The following is a 14,452-nucleotide window of genomic DNA, read 5'->3' as shown; positions in this document are numbered from 1 at the left end:
CATCTGTCACTTCTCGGAGGTAAGGTCAGACTAAGCCATGATGAAGGCTACCATTAAAGAGAACACACATTGTATCATGCTAAGCAGAAGCGTGCTTACTGTGTTCTGCAATCAATGCTAATTAATGCTAATCAGGATGCAAAACTGAAAACACAGAGAAAGAAAGAGATCACCTAATATACGACATACTAATTGAATGAATGAATATTACAATGGTTGTCTAAATTGTGACTAGATTTGGACTTTTGATTGATGTGCGTGAACTACTAATGCATGATTCTGGCTGTGCTTTGCTGCTCCAAAGCTGTATAGGGCTGTAATCTGCTGTGCCCGGGCTGCTGCTAACTGCTGATCCAAGGTTGAGGCTTGCACATCCAATTGTGAATGCTCACAATAGTGATCCTTGCGTTACTGTGACTGTGGAGAGCAGTGCCCGGGGGAATAGGGCCTTTGACACACCTTTTGATACCATCAGTGCATATTAGGTAGACATTAAACATGACCAAAATTCCATAAAACTTAATCCACAATGCTGGAAATAGAGATATGTGCAGGGTAACACCACACTAGGGCCGGAATGGCCCGACCCCCTCTTAAGAGTATTTGCATTATCCAAGGAGTAAATAATCAAGTACAAGCTTTGGAAGCTTGCGAATGCCAGATTTATCCATATACAGGCATATAATGACCGTAGACAATGGAGCTATCATCCAGGGACCAGAACCCCTTAATACCATGTATGAAACTTCTACCAGTACAGAAGTAAGTAGTACTGAAAATTCAGCTGGTACAATACATGGGACAACCAATTCAGTTCTGCAACAACCAATGCATGGTGGCCAGCAAGTACATGTGCAAGTACAGAAACAGGTAGTACTGAAAATCAGCCACTACAATACATGGGACAACCACTTCAGTTCTGCAACAGCAAATACATGGCGGCCAGCAGGCACATGGGACAACCAATTCAGTTCTGCAATAACAAATACATGGTGGTAATAAGCAGGTACATCGGCCAGTACGGAAGCAGGTGGTACTGAAAATTCAGCTGGTACAATACACGGGACAACTGATTCAGTTTTGCAACAGCAAATACATTGTGGCAAGTAGGTATGTCGGCTAGCATGCAAGCAGGTATATCACCCAGTATGGAAGCAGGTAGTACTGAAAATTCAGCTGGTCCAATACATTGGACAACCAATCCAGTTTTGCAACAGCAAATACATGGAGGCCACAACAGGTACATCTGCAAGTACAAGAGCTGGTACGGATGGTACATGTGGTTGTACAGCCGGTACATCTAGAGTCACACGGGGACGCGGGGACGGCCCTTAGGGACGCGGGGCCGGGGACGGCCGGGGACGGGGGGGGGGGCGCGCAGGGGACGCGGTGCAGACTGGGGACGCAGAAAGTCGTCCCGGGGACGCGTTCCCGAAACGTGGGACGGGCAGGGGACGCGGTGAGGGGACGCCTCCAACGGTCAGAAACAGGCAGAAAACGGCCAGAAACAGGCAAATTTCCAGCTATAAAAGAAGGCACACTTTAGGACTTTTCTCCACACTCAAGTTTGAAGCTTCAAGCCTCATTGCTCAAGCCTCAAGCTTCCAAAGTTCCAAGTTCCATTGTCCAAGCCTCAAGGCCCAAGTGGCAAGTTAGCCCTCTCTCTCTCTATACTATCTACATTGTGCCAACTTCCAAGCCATCTCTCTCTCTCTCTCTCTCTCTCCAAGTTCCATGATCCATCCCTCTTGAGACTTGCAAGCCTCAAGAGTCAAGCGGCAACTTGCAACTCTCTATTGCACCCTTCTTCCCTCTCTCTCACACTATCATCATTCATGGCATCTCAAGGTGAAGGCGCCGCCGCCACATCTTCTGTTGCGAGCTCTTCACGAAGGAGGCCGGTGGTGCACACATGGTCATGGTGGGATGAGGTCCACTACACTAGTCGTGGAGTGGGCGGTGGTTCAAGGGCATGGAATTGCAAGCTTTGTTCCTACAAGAGAAGTGGCGGCGCCAACAAAGTGCGAGCTCACTTTTTGCACGAGGCCGGTCATCAAGTGCAATTTTGCGCACGCATTACTCCTGAGAAGCGAGCGGCGTTTCTTGAGAAGCTCAAGGTTTATGAGGCGGCCGAGGCGGCAAAGAGAGGGCGACGTGTTGCCGTTGATCCTCATGATGTGGTGAGAGCACGAGAGCAACCGACGCGAATGGAACTCCATCCACATCGGGTGCCTCCGTTCCCATCCGCCGTCAATCCACTCTTAACGAGAATTGGAACCCAAAATTGAAGGATGAGGTGGATAGGTCGGTGGCTAGGTTCTTCTACCACGACCACATTGCGTTTCAAGCGGCACGGTGAGAGTCGAGACTCAATTCTCTTCACTCTTTTTTTTTTTAATGTCTCATGCTTCAAAGCATTTGTCATATTGCCAAAAAAAGCTAACATGCTACATGGTTTTCCTTACTTGAAATAGGTCTCCTTACTTCCGTGAGATGGCCACAAAGATCAGGGAATATGGCCCCTCTTATGTGCCACCTTCATCGGAAAAGATTCGCACCACTTTGCTTGATAGGGAGAAGTTGGCCGTTGAGCACGCGGCGGCGGATACAAAGGCAACGTGGGAGACTAACGGAGTCTCTCTCATTGTAGACGGATGGAGTGACACGCGCAAGCGCTCCATCCATGGAGTGGTGGCCTACTCAAGGGGCAAAGTGTACTTCATCGAGTCACATGATGCGAGTGGCACTAGGAAGGCCGTGGATGTGCTTGCCGCGGAATGGGCGTCCACGATCGAGGTCATTGGGCCGGAGCTTGTGGTCGGCATGGTGGCGGATGGAGAGGCGTCAAATAGGGCAGCCGGGACCATTATCGAGTCAATGTATCCATCCATCACAGTTTCTTTTTGCATGGCCCATTGTCTCAACAACCTCCTCAAAGACATAGGTGCCTTGCCATGGATTGCACCCACCATTGAGGAGGCTAACCAGCTTGTATCCTTTGTCCTCAACCACCAAAGGCTGCGACATGAGTTCTCTAAAAGGAGCACTCTTTCCCTCCTCAAGTATTCTGAGACAAGGTTTGCATACAACTTCCTCATGCTAGGCCGCTTGTCTACATGTGGCGGAGCCCTAAGAGGGCTTTTCCTTAGTGATTAATTTTCTGCTATGCCGCAGTCAAAATCGGCAACAGGGAGAACGTGCCGAGATCGTGCCGACGATGCCGCTTGGTGGGAGAAGGTGAAGACACTCGACGCCTTGGTCAAGCCTATTGTTCACCTTCTATGAGTCATTGACGGCCGTGAACCATGTATTGGCAAGGTCTATGAGGCCATGGATCGCATGATCGAGTCACTCGAGCAGCTTGTGCCAGACAGGGCCGAGTTTGAGGAGATCCACTCATTATGTGAGTCCAGGTGGAACTCCTACTACTCCCCTCTTCATGCGGCTGCCTTTGTGGTTGATCCAGAGTTCTAGGGCAGAAAGCAAGAGGCCGACAAGGAAGTAAGCAGGGGATGACGGATCATTTTGGAGCGCTTAGAGCCCGATCCTACCATCAGGCGGAAGATCAGAGACCAGCTATCTCAGTACAGGACGCGGCAAGGATCTTTTGGATGTTTAGATGCACAGCTTGACGGCCTCAAGATTGGGTCTCCTCTTTGGTGGGAGGATTACGGATCAGATGGGCCGGAGTTGCAGTGCTTGGCTATTCGTATCCTTAGCCAGGCTGTGAGCTCTAGTTGCTTGGAGCAACTTTGGAGCGTTTACAGTCACATTGCTTCTAAGAAGAGGAACCGCCTTGAAGTGCAAAGGGCAAGTGATTTGGTTTTTGTGAGCGCTAACTTGCGCATGCTATGTGCGACAGCAACAGGGAAGGCGGATCCCTTCACTGAATGGGAGATGGCACAACAGGATCCTGCAGCTCAGGAGCATCTTGAGGAGGTAGAGGAGGAGCTACAGCCTGAGGGGGAGGAGGAGGCTTCAAATGGCATCGACGACTTCGACTTCCAAGCCTCCCGCGAGGCTAGCACTTCAGGAGCTTGAGGCTTGACTCTTGAGCCTTGAGCCATCTCACCTTTTTTGTGCCCACTGCCAATGGCCATGATCTATTGTGATCTATCATCTATGAACTATCTAGTATCTCTATTTTGTACCCACTCTTTTTTGTAACCCTCACTGCCCATGAGGCATGTACTTATCTCTTTGTATCTATCAGACTATCAATCACATAATCAGTGTGCCATCGATGTTTTATTAGCGCATTTTGCTCAAAATGACTCTTGTTTTTTTGTCTATACGGTGTAAAATTTTGTTCAAAGTGTGTCTCTATATGTATGTCATGCATACAACTCCTAAATTGCTTTTAAAAAAGAGGTTTTTTTTTTGCCGTTCCCGACCCCGTCCCCGGGACAGCACTTCCCCGTCCCTGTCCCTGTCCCCCGTCCCCATGTGACTCTGGGTACATCAAGTATAGAGGCCGGTACAGTTGGTACTACACGGGCTGGTGCATCAGGTATAGAGGCTGGTAGAGCTGGTACAGCAGGTACAGCGGTTGGTACAGCTGGGAAAGAGGCCAAACATCAAGCTCTCTGCGATAGAATGGCTGTAGCACAGCCTGGTGGTAGCCGGGAGCGTGAATGGTGAGCAAGAGAGGGGGTGAAGAAGGCTGATTTCTGGTTACCAACATGAAGAGGTGTGTACAGAGCCAAAACATGGAGAGAGAGCACCCAAAAAGAAAGAGAAGAGCTGCCAAACGTATGGAAATGCATGTCCAAACCTCATAATGCCACTTGTCACGCAAATGCATACACTTGCCCCAATTGTATGCAAAATATCCACCCTTGTGGCCAGCAGGTACATCTGCAAGTACTGGTACAGGTGGTTGTACAACCAATATAGCAAGTGTAGAGGCTGTAGAGTTGGTACACAGGCTGGTACAACAGGTATAGAGGTTGGTATAGCTGGTACCATGGGCTGGTATTGTAAGAAAACAGAGCACCGAGGCTATGAAGGCTTAAAGATATCCATGGTGGTGTGTGTAGAAGAGAGATAAAGCTTCAAGGAGAGAGATGATGAACTTTCAAGCCATGGCTCATTAACCCGTGGAATGTTGCAGGAGCGTTGGTTAGTCCAAACGGCATGACCTTGTATGCAAAGGTTCCCCATGTTAGGTGGAGAGAGAAATGAACTGAAATGATATATTAACGTCTCTAAGAGGCCATAATGGCCTATGAGACCAAAACTGAGAGTACATCTGAAGTTGGTGTCTCATCAAAGAGAACAACTAAATGAGACTAAAAAGTACAATAAACTGATTGTCCTCTACAGTTAAAAGAACAAAACTGTAAGACTCCAAGATGATACTGAGTAGAAAATATTGGAAAATATTGAAAAATGTATATCAGGTAGATCCATGTATGCTAATCAGTTGAAGTGTTGCCCTCTCCTTAGATCAAGTATCTCCACCATGGGGTTGTCTAGAATGGAGAGGTCGTAGAAGCAAGGTAGGCGCCTCCGATGCTGAGCAATACTGGCGATGGTGAGGATGCCGTGGTCGGGATCCTGGTGGGCGTGGCCGACGAGCACGACATAAGATAACTGCTCTATCAGTGGTGACTCCTTGGGAGTGTGGTCGGTGCCCTGATGGCCCAATGGAGGAGGTATCAGGAGGTGTGTGGGTTGGGTTGCTGGTGCTGGTGCCGAAGAAATTTGTCAGGGTCCTCTGTCTAGGTACATCATGGCTCGGCCTCCTGTCTGCCAAGAGGGTCTCTTTGTGTTTTCTGAGCTCAAGTAGAAACAATCCCAGGCATCTCTGATCCTCAAACTCCATGACCCTGCGTAACGGCCCAAAACCCTCTCGGAAGAGGCAATGATATCTCCCTCGGATCTCATAATAGACTATACATCGGCAAATGTAGTGTTCCTCTGTCTCTACCTCCTGGTAGCATAGCTGACAAATGAAGTCATCCAAGATCTGATGCACATATCACCCTCTCTCAATCCACAACTGGTGTGATGAGGTCCGGATCTGTCCAATGGCACAACGTATCCCATGTGATAGGTGTACATCCATGTACGCTGGGCGGGCGATAAAATCATTTGGTGAGGTGTAGAAAATAGCTCTTGTAATGAGCCATTTTCGTGCCTAAGGGCTCAAGGGGGCTAGTCCATGTCCTCTCTGTGTCCACTCTGATGATATCCATCTTGATTACGCGGTTTTGCTCTGAGCGGGTGAGATCCAAAAATGGACAATCCAGACTGTATTGAAAGGGTGGTAGTGTCTCTATCCGCAAACCATGTAGGTCAAACCTGTCAGAATATGCAGCGGAAATGATAACCAAACTTGGGTAGACAAGAGCAAGTAGACTGCAGAAAATAAACAACACAAGAAAGAGAGAGAGAGAGGTGTGTAAACTCTTCTCTATACACAAGATCCCGGAAAAACTGAATGAGAAAGTGGTGGGGGCAAAGGGGCTATATATACATCCCAGAGAGGGCAGTTGGCCAGCAGATAAAGTGCCCACGACTGCTAGAAAAAGTCCCACGACTGCATAATACAGTCGGCCAGCACATGAATGCCCACCACTGATGAAATCCAGTCGGCCAGCAGCCCAGTAGCCCACGACTGATCAACATGGAGTTGGCCAGCACTGGGGTGCTCTTGGCATCCTCTCGCAGCCCTCCCACCACTAGGAAAAAATGAGAAAAAATAGGAAAAAATACGGGAAGTGTGGAAAAATGATAAAACACCTCATAAGGGCGGGCACACCCACAACAAAGGCCCTGGTGTATAAAAATAGACAGGAGATGACTTCTAACACCCCCTCTCAGCTCCTGGCTGTGAAACCAACCCAAGGGAGCTGGAGTGCCGCCTGAGCGTACCCTGAGGTAGAGACTTCGTGAAGAGGTCCGCCGCATTGTCCTCCGTCGAACAATAAAGTAGCAAGATGTCACCAGCCAAGATCTACTCACGTACAAAGTGATACTGTATCTCTATATGCTTGGTCCGGGCATGGAAAACCGGGTTTCGAGCAATAGCTATACAACTCTGGTTATCGCACTGGATGATTGTGGGCTCCCTCTGTGGAAACCCAATCTCGCCTAGCAGCCTCCGCAGCCATACAACCTCACAAGCAGCCCGATACTCTGCCTCTGTCGAAGAAAGGGCAATAGTTGGCTGCCTCTTGATGCTCCAAGAAACTGCTCCTGAGCCGAGGGTAAAACTGTATCCTGAAGTAGATCTCCTCGTGCCTGGATCTCCTCCCCAATTTGAGTCACTCCAACCTTGGAGCTTGACTCCATTCCCTCCTGTGTAAAAGAGTCGCGTCCCAGTGAGTCTTCAATGGCGTCTGCATAAAAGAGCTCAACAGTCCCACGGAGAAGCTCAAGTCCAATCTGGTGTTCAGCAACCAGATCAATGAACCAACCAACTTCCGGTACTGCGAGGCATCAACTGGCTCACAAGGATCTGTAACGGTTAACTTTGTGTTCGGGTCCATCGGCGAAGTAATAGGCTTGCAGTTCTCCATCCCAAAGGCCTCAAGCAACTCATGAACATACCGTTGTTGAGAGACGAAAAACCCCCTTTGGGTTTGCTAGATCTCCAATCCCAAGAAGAAGTGGAGTAAGCCTAAGTCGGTCATCTCAAACTCCTTTGACAAGGCAGCCTTCGTCACTCCAATGTGCTCCACATGACCGCCGGTGAGAATGAGATCATCCACATAAAGGATGATGAGTGTGACCATGCCGCGTTCTCGAAAGAGATACAGGTTCGGATCTGCAACCAATCTCTGAAATCCAGTCCGAATAAAGAAGGAATCAATCTTCTGATTCCAAGCCCTGGGAGCTTACTTAAGACCATACAAGGCCTTACGTAACCTGTAAACCATCCCTTCCGATCCTGGAACAATAAAGCCGGGAGGCTGCTCAACGTACACCTCCTTCTGCAGGTCACCATTAAGGAACGCAGATTTTACATCCATCTAATACACGGGCCACCTCTGAGAAGAAGCAAGGGCAAGAACGGTCCGAATCGTGGTCATCCGCGCTGTAGGTGCAAAGGTATCCTCGTAGTCGATGCCTGGCCGCTGAGCATAACCTTTAGCCACAAGCCTGGCTTAGTGTTTGTCCACCGACCCATCAGACGCGTATTTGGTCTTAAAGACCCATTTGACACCAATGACTGACTGCTTCGACGGCCTCGGTACCAACTCCCAAGTGTTGTTCTTCTCGATGGCATCTAGTTCCACCTGCATGGCTTTCCTCCAAGTATCCTGTGAAAGCGCTTCCTTTATGGAAGTGGGCTCTTTGTCCCGCATGATACGAGACATCAAGGCATAGTTCACCTGAAGAAGCTCCGCCGTGTTGCTTTTATCTTGGACTCGATGTGATCTTCGAGGGCCGTCCTCTGTGGTCCACTCGGAGGGTAGCTCCGTGACACCTGACTCCCGAAGGGTGTCTAACAACCACCTAGGTACTCGAACAGATCGTGGAGCCTCCTGTGGTCACGGGGGCTCAACTCCAGCTACGGGCTCAACCTCCTATGATGACTGAGGTGGATCAACTGGAGTGATAGACTGGGAATCATCATCAGACTCCTCTGGATCTCCAAGAAGTGGCGGCTCCTCGACAGTAGATGCTGGAACATGCTCGTCAAAGACCACATCCCGACTGACAACAATCTCATTCCTATCTGGATCATACAACCTGTATCCCTTGGAAAGAGAGTTATACCCCACAAATACCAGCTTGCGGGACTTGGAGTCAAGCTTCCCCCTCTGCTTTTTCGGAACATGTACATACGCGTCACTCCCAAAGACGCGGAAGTGCGAGACATCGGGTTTCGTGCCAAAATATGCCTCAAATGGAGTCATATGGGGTACAGAAGTCGTCGGAGAGCGGTTAATGGTATGGACAGCCGTTGCCACAGCCTCACCCCAAAGTGGACGAGGAAGCTCACGATGCTCCAGCATGGTTCTCGCCATCTCCACCACAGTCCTGTTCTTACGTTCAACAGCTCCATTCTCCGAAGGCGATCCGGTATTGGCCAATTCCCTTTTGATGCCATGATCTGCACAAAACCTGAAAAATACAGTCGAGGAGAATTCACCTCCTTTATCAGCCTTGAGAGTCTTAACCTGATATCCAGACTCTTTCTCGACCATCACGTGCCAATCCTTGAACCGAGTAAAAGCCTGGTCCTTCTGGGAAAGAAAGTAGACCCACGTGAATCTGGTACAATCATCAACAAGCAGTATGAAGTAGAGAGATCCTCCCAAGGATGGTATCTGCTGTGGTCCACACAAGTCAGTGCGAATCAACTCCAATGGTTTCGAAGCCCGCCTGGAAGCCTGCTTCGGAAAGGATTCCCTGTGCTGCTTACCACGTATGCAAGAACTGCAGCGTCCTTGCCTATTACCAACATCTGGCAAGCCAACCACCATTTGGTCCCGGAAGGCGCGCTGCAAAGCATCCACATTTAAGTGGCCAAAACGAAAGTGCCACAAATCTCCGACCTGAGAACCTGTCAATGAGGAGAGTGCAGAGAGCTTGTAGATGCCGTTCTCCACACCGCCTTCCCAAACAACTTTGCCTGTCTCACAGTCCCTTAGAGCAACTGAATGCTCCTCAAATTCCACCCGAAAGCCAGTCTTGCATACCTCATGCACTGACAAAAGATGAAAACCCAAAGCAGGGACATAAAGAACACGGGAGGCATGCTTGCCCCCCTTGCCGTCGGGAATAATCTCCATCCGGCCCTCACTATGTATCGGAATAGTGGAGTTATCGCCAATAAAGATACGACCTTACTGCCGTTTCAGATCGAGAAAGAAGTCACGGGATGGAGTCATGTGCCTGGAAGCACCACTGTCGAGAATCCATTCCCGGGTATCCTTCGCGGTGAAGCCAACTGCCTCCTCGCTGGAAGATGATGAAGCATTGGAGTCCACCATCTCTAAGTGCACAAATGCCGGAGTCTTCGCAGCTGAGGCTGAGGACTCAGCACTCTTCCCTGTCCGCTTAGGGCACTTCCTCCAGTAGTGGCCTTTCTCGCCACAATCATTACAAGATCTTTCGGCCTTCAGCTTCTCTCGTTCTGGATCAGGCTTCTTCTCAGAAGACTTCTCTGGTGAAGCCTTCCCTTTTGCCCTTGTTGGAATTCCGGCCTTTCGACCGTTGGCCAGTTAAGGCCTCCGAACCTCCGTCGTGAGGAGGGTTCGTGAAACATTCCTCCTGGTGCAAGACCATTGGCACAAGCTCCTTCCAAGTAATGGTGCTGAGCCTGCCACTCGTGATCAACGAGGAATAGAAAGCAGAATACTGACCAGGCAAGTGGGAAAGCAAAGTGATGGCCATATCTTCAGATGATATCTCTTTCCCAGCTTGTAGGACTTCCTGCTGAAGGGCCTGCAGCTTGTTAATGTGTTCCCGCATCGTCGAAGACTTTGCAGGGTTCATAACCCGCATCTGCACTTCCAAGGAGATTTGTTTCATGGGTGACACCCTGTTATACAAAGAAGCCAAGTGCTCCCATATGCCTCTCACCAGCGTCATGTGCTTCACATGATTGATCACTTGTGGTGTGCAATTGAGGAAAATAAACGACCGGACCCTGGCATTGGCACGATCCCACATGTGTGCCTGTGCCTCTCGGTCCTTCCTCGTCGATAATAACCCCCCTTCCTCAGCTTCCGGCCGTGGCACCCCGATGATAATAAAATCAGCAAGGTCATATGACTCCAGAATGGACTCCATCATGACCTTCCAGATGCCGTAGTTGGACCCGTCCAACTGACGATCCACTGGGAATGTGGGGAGAGTCGGAATCTTCACGTGCTTCTCAGCCATCTCTAGTAAATCTGCCATTGCGGAGAGTAACTTGAAAGGGTGGGTGGGTGGGGAAAAAAAATCTGAAAACCTGCAAGTGGCTGTCCAGCACCTTTGCCCGCCTTCCTCTTGCACCTTCTCTTCCCGTTCAGCCAAAAACAGTCCACCAATCAGCAGCCTAACGCTCCCCCTCTTGCTCAGAAAAACGCCCAAGATCTGTCTAGAGCCTAGGGCTCTGATACCATGTCAGAATATGCAGCGAAAATGATAACCAAACTTGGGTAGACAAGAGCAAGTAGACTGCAGAAAATAAACAGCACAAGAAACACAGAGAGATAGGTGTGTAAACTCTTCTCTATACACAAGATCCCGAGAAAACTGAATGAGGAAGTGGTGGGGGCAGAGGGGCTATATATACATCCCAGGAAGGGCAGTCGGCCAGCAGATGTAGTGCCCACGACTGCTGAAAAAGTCCCACGACTGCATAAATGCAGTCGGCCAGCAGACAGATGCCCACGACTGATGAAATCCAGTGGGCCACCAGCCCAGTAGCCCACGACTGATGAACATGCAGTCGACCAGCACTGGAGTGCACCTGGCATCCTCTGGCAGCCCTCCCACCACTAGGAAAAATGGAGAAAAATAGGGAAAAATACGGGGAGTGTGGAAAAATGATAAAACACCTCATAAGGGCGGGCACACCCACAACAAAGGCCCTGGTGTATAAAAATAGACAGTAGATGACTTCTAACAGGATCAACTGGAATGAAAGACTGGAAATCATCATCAGACTCCTCTGGATCTCCAAGAAGTGGCGGCTCCTCGACAGTGGATGCTGGAACATGCTCGTCAAAGACCACATCCCGGCTGACAACAATCTCATTCCTCTCTGGATCATACAACCTGTATCCCTTGGAAAGAGAGTTATACCCCACAAATACCAGCTTGCGGGACTTGGAGTCAAGCTTCCCCCTCTGCTTCTTTGGAACATGTACATACGCGCCACTCCCAAAGACACGGAAGTGCGAGACATCAGGTTTCCTGCCAAAATATGCCTCAAATGGAGTCATATGGGGTACAGAAGTCGTCGGAGAGCGGTTAATGGTATGGACAGCCGTTGCCACAGCCTCACCCCAAAGTGGACGAGGAAGATCACGATGCTCCAGCATGGTCCTCGCCATCTCCACCACAGTCCTGTTCTTACGTTCAACAACTCCATTCTCCGAAGGCGATCCGGTATTGGCCAATTCCCTTTTGATGCCATGATCTGCACAAAACCTGAAAAATACAGTCGAGGAGAATTCACCTCCTTTATTAGCCCTGAGAGTCTTAACCTGATATCCAGACTCTTTCTCCACCATCACGTGCCAATCCTTGAACCGAGCAAAAGCCTGGTCCTTCTGGGAAAGAAAGTAGACCCACGTGAATCTGGTACAATCATCAACAAGCAGCATGAAGTAGAGAGATCCTCCCAAGGACCCGAAAGCCAGTCTTGCATACCTCATGCACTGACAAAAGATGAAAACCCAGAGCAGGGACATAAAGAACACGGGAAGCATGCTTGCCCCCCTTGCCGTCGGGAATAATCTCCATCCGGCCCTCACTATGTATCGGAATAGTGGAGTTATCGCCAATAAAGATACGACCTGACTGCCGTTTCAGATCCATAAAGAAGTCATGGGATGGAGTCATGTGCCTGGAAGCACCACTGTCGAGAATCCATTCCCGGGTATCCTTCGCGGTGAAGCCAACTGCCTCCTCGCTCGAAGATAATGAAGCATCGGAGTCCTCCATCTCTAAGTGCACAAATGCCGGAGTCTTTGCAGCTGAGGCTGAGGACTCAGCACTCTTCCCTGTCCGCTTAGGGCACTTCCTCCAGTAGTGGCCTTTCTCGCCACAATCATTACAAGATCTTTCGGCCTTCAGCTTCTCTCGTTCTTGATCAGGCTTCTTCTCAGAAGACTTCTCCGGTGAAGCCTTCCCTTTGCCCTTGTTGGAATTCCGGCCTTTCGACCGTTGGCTAGTTAAGGCCTCCGAACCTCCGCTGTGAGGAGGGTTCGTGAAACGTTTCTCCTGGTCCAAGACCATTGGCACAAGCTCCTCCCAAGTAATGGTGCTGAGCCTGCCACTCGTGATCAACGAGGAACAGAAAGCAGAATACTGACCAGGCAAGTGGGAAAGCAAAGTGATGGCCATATCTTCAGATGATATCTCTTTCCCAGCTTGTAGGACTTCCTGCTGAAGGGCCTGCAGCTTGTTAATGTGTTCCCGCATCGTCGAAGACTTTGCAGGGTTCATAACCCGCATCTGCACTTCCAAGGAGATCTGTTTCATGGGTGACACCCTGTTATACAAAGAAGCCAAAGTGCTCCCATATGCCTCTCGCCAACGTCATGTGCTTCACATGATTGATCCCTTGTGGTGTGCAATTGAGGAAAATAAACGACCGGACCCTGGCGTTGACACGATCCCACATGTTCGCCTGTGTCTCTCGGTCCTTCCTCGTCGATAATAACTCCCCTTCCTCAGCTTCCGACTGTGGCACCCCGACGATAATAAAATCAGCAAGGTCATATGACTCCAGAACCGACTCCATCATGACCTTCCAAATGCCGTAATTGGACCCGTCCAACTGACGATCCACTGGGAACGTGGGGAGAGTCGGAGTCTTCACGTGCTTCTCAGCCATCTCTAGTAAATCTGCCATCGCGGAGAGTAACCTGAAAGGGTGGGTGGGTAGGAAAAAAATCTGTAAACCTGCAAGTGGCTGTCCAGCACCCTGGCCCGCCTTCCTCTTGCACCTTCTCTTCCCGATCAGCCCAAAACAGTCCACCAATCAGCAGTCTAACGCTCCCCCTCTTGCTCAGAAAAACGCCCAAGATCTGTCTAGAGCCTAGGGCTTTGATACCATGTCAGAATATGCAGCGGAAATGATAACCAAACTTGGGTAGACAAGAGCAAGTAGACTGCAGAAAATAAACAGCACAAGAAACACAGAGAGATAGGTGTGTAAACTCTTCTCTATACACAAGATCCCGGAAAAACTGAATGAGGAAGTGGTGGGGGCAAACGGGCTATATATACCTCCCAGAGAGGGCAGTCGGCCAGCAGATAAGGTGCCCACGACTGCTGGAAAAAGTCCCACGATTGCATAAATGCAGTCGGCCAGCACATGAATGCCCACGACTGATGAAATCCAGTCGGCCAGCAGCCTAGTAGCCCACGACTGATCAACATGGAGTCGGCCAGCACTGGGGTGCTCTTGGCATCCTCTGGCAGCCCTCCTACCACTAGGAAAAAATGAGAAAAAATAGGGAAAAATACTGGGAGTGTGGAAAAATGATAAAACACCTCCTAAGGGCGGGCACACCCACAACAAAGGCCCTGGTGTATAAAAGTAGACAGGAGATGACTTCTAACAAAACCATGATCTCATCTGAGCGTACCAGCAATGAGTATCTCCATCCTCTGCCAACTGTATGGATGAGGTCAATGCCAATCGGGAGTACCTCTGCTGAGGGAGCTCCCATAGCCGCTGTAAAAAGATAACAGCCTGGAATAGGGCCTCGGTTACTACTAGTGGGGCACCCAGCTCAGCCCGAACAATCTCATGTGGTATTGATGATTT

General features: G+C 49.7%; 1 protein-coding gene and 1 pseudogene across 1 annotated transcript in view; both read left to right on the top strand.

The window, feature by feature from the left end:
• The window catches only part of HBP5 (SOUL heme-binding family protein), a 99,435-nt gene that overhangs the window by 47,217 nt on the left and 37,766 nt on the right, over positions 1-14,452 (top strand). The window lies entirely within an intron of this gene.
• Positions 2,303-3,668, top strand: LOC147620562 (uncharacterized; annotated as a pseudogene).

The sequence above is a fragment of the Cibotium barometz genome, chromosome 31 (genome assembly GCF_041138505.1).
Source record: "Cibotium barometz isolate CiBa-2024 chromosome 31, ASM4113850v1, whole genome shotgun sequence".
Lineage (NCBI taxonomy): Eukaryota > Viridiplantae > Streptophyta > Polypodiopsida > Cyatheales > Cibotiaceae > Cibotium > Cibotium barometz.
This window is presented reverse-complemented; position numbering and strand designations above follow the sequence as displayed.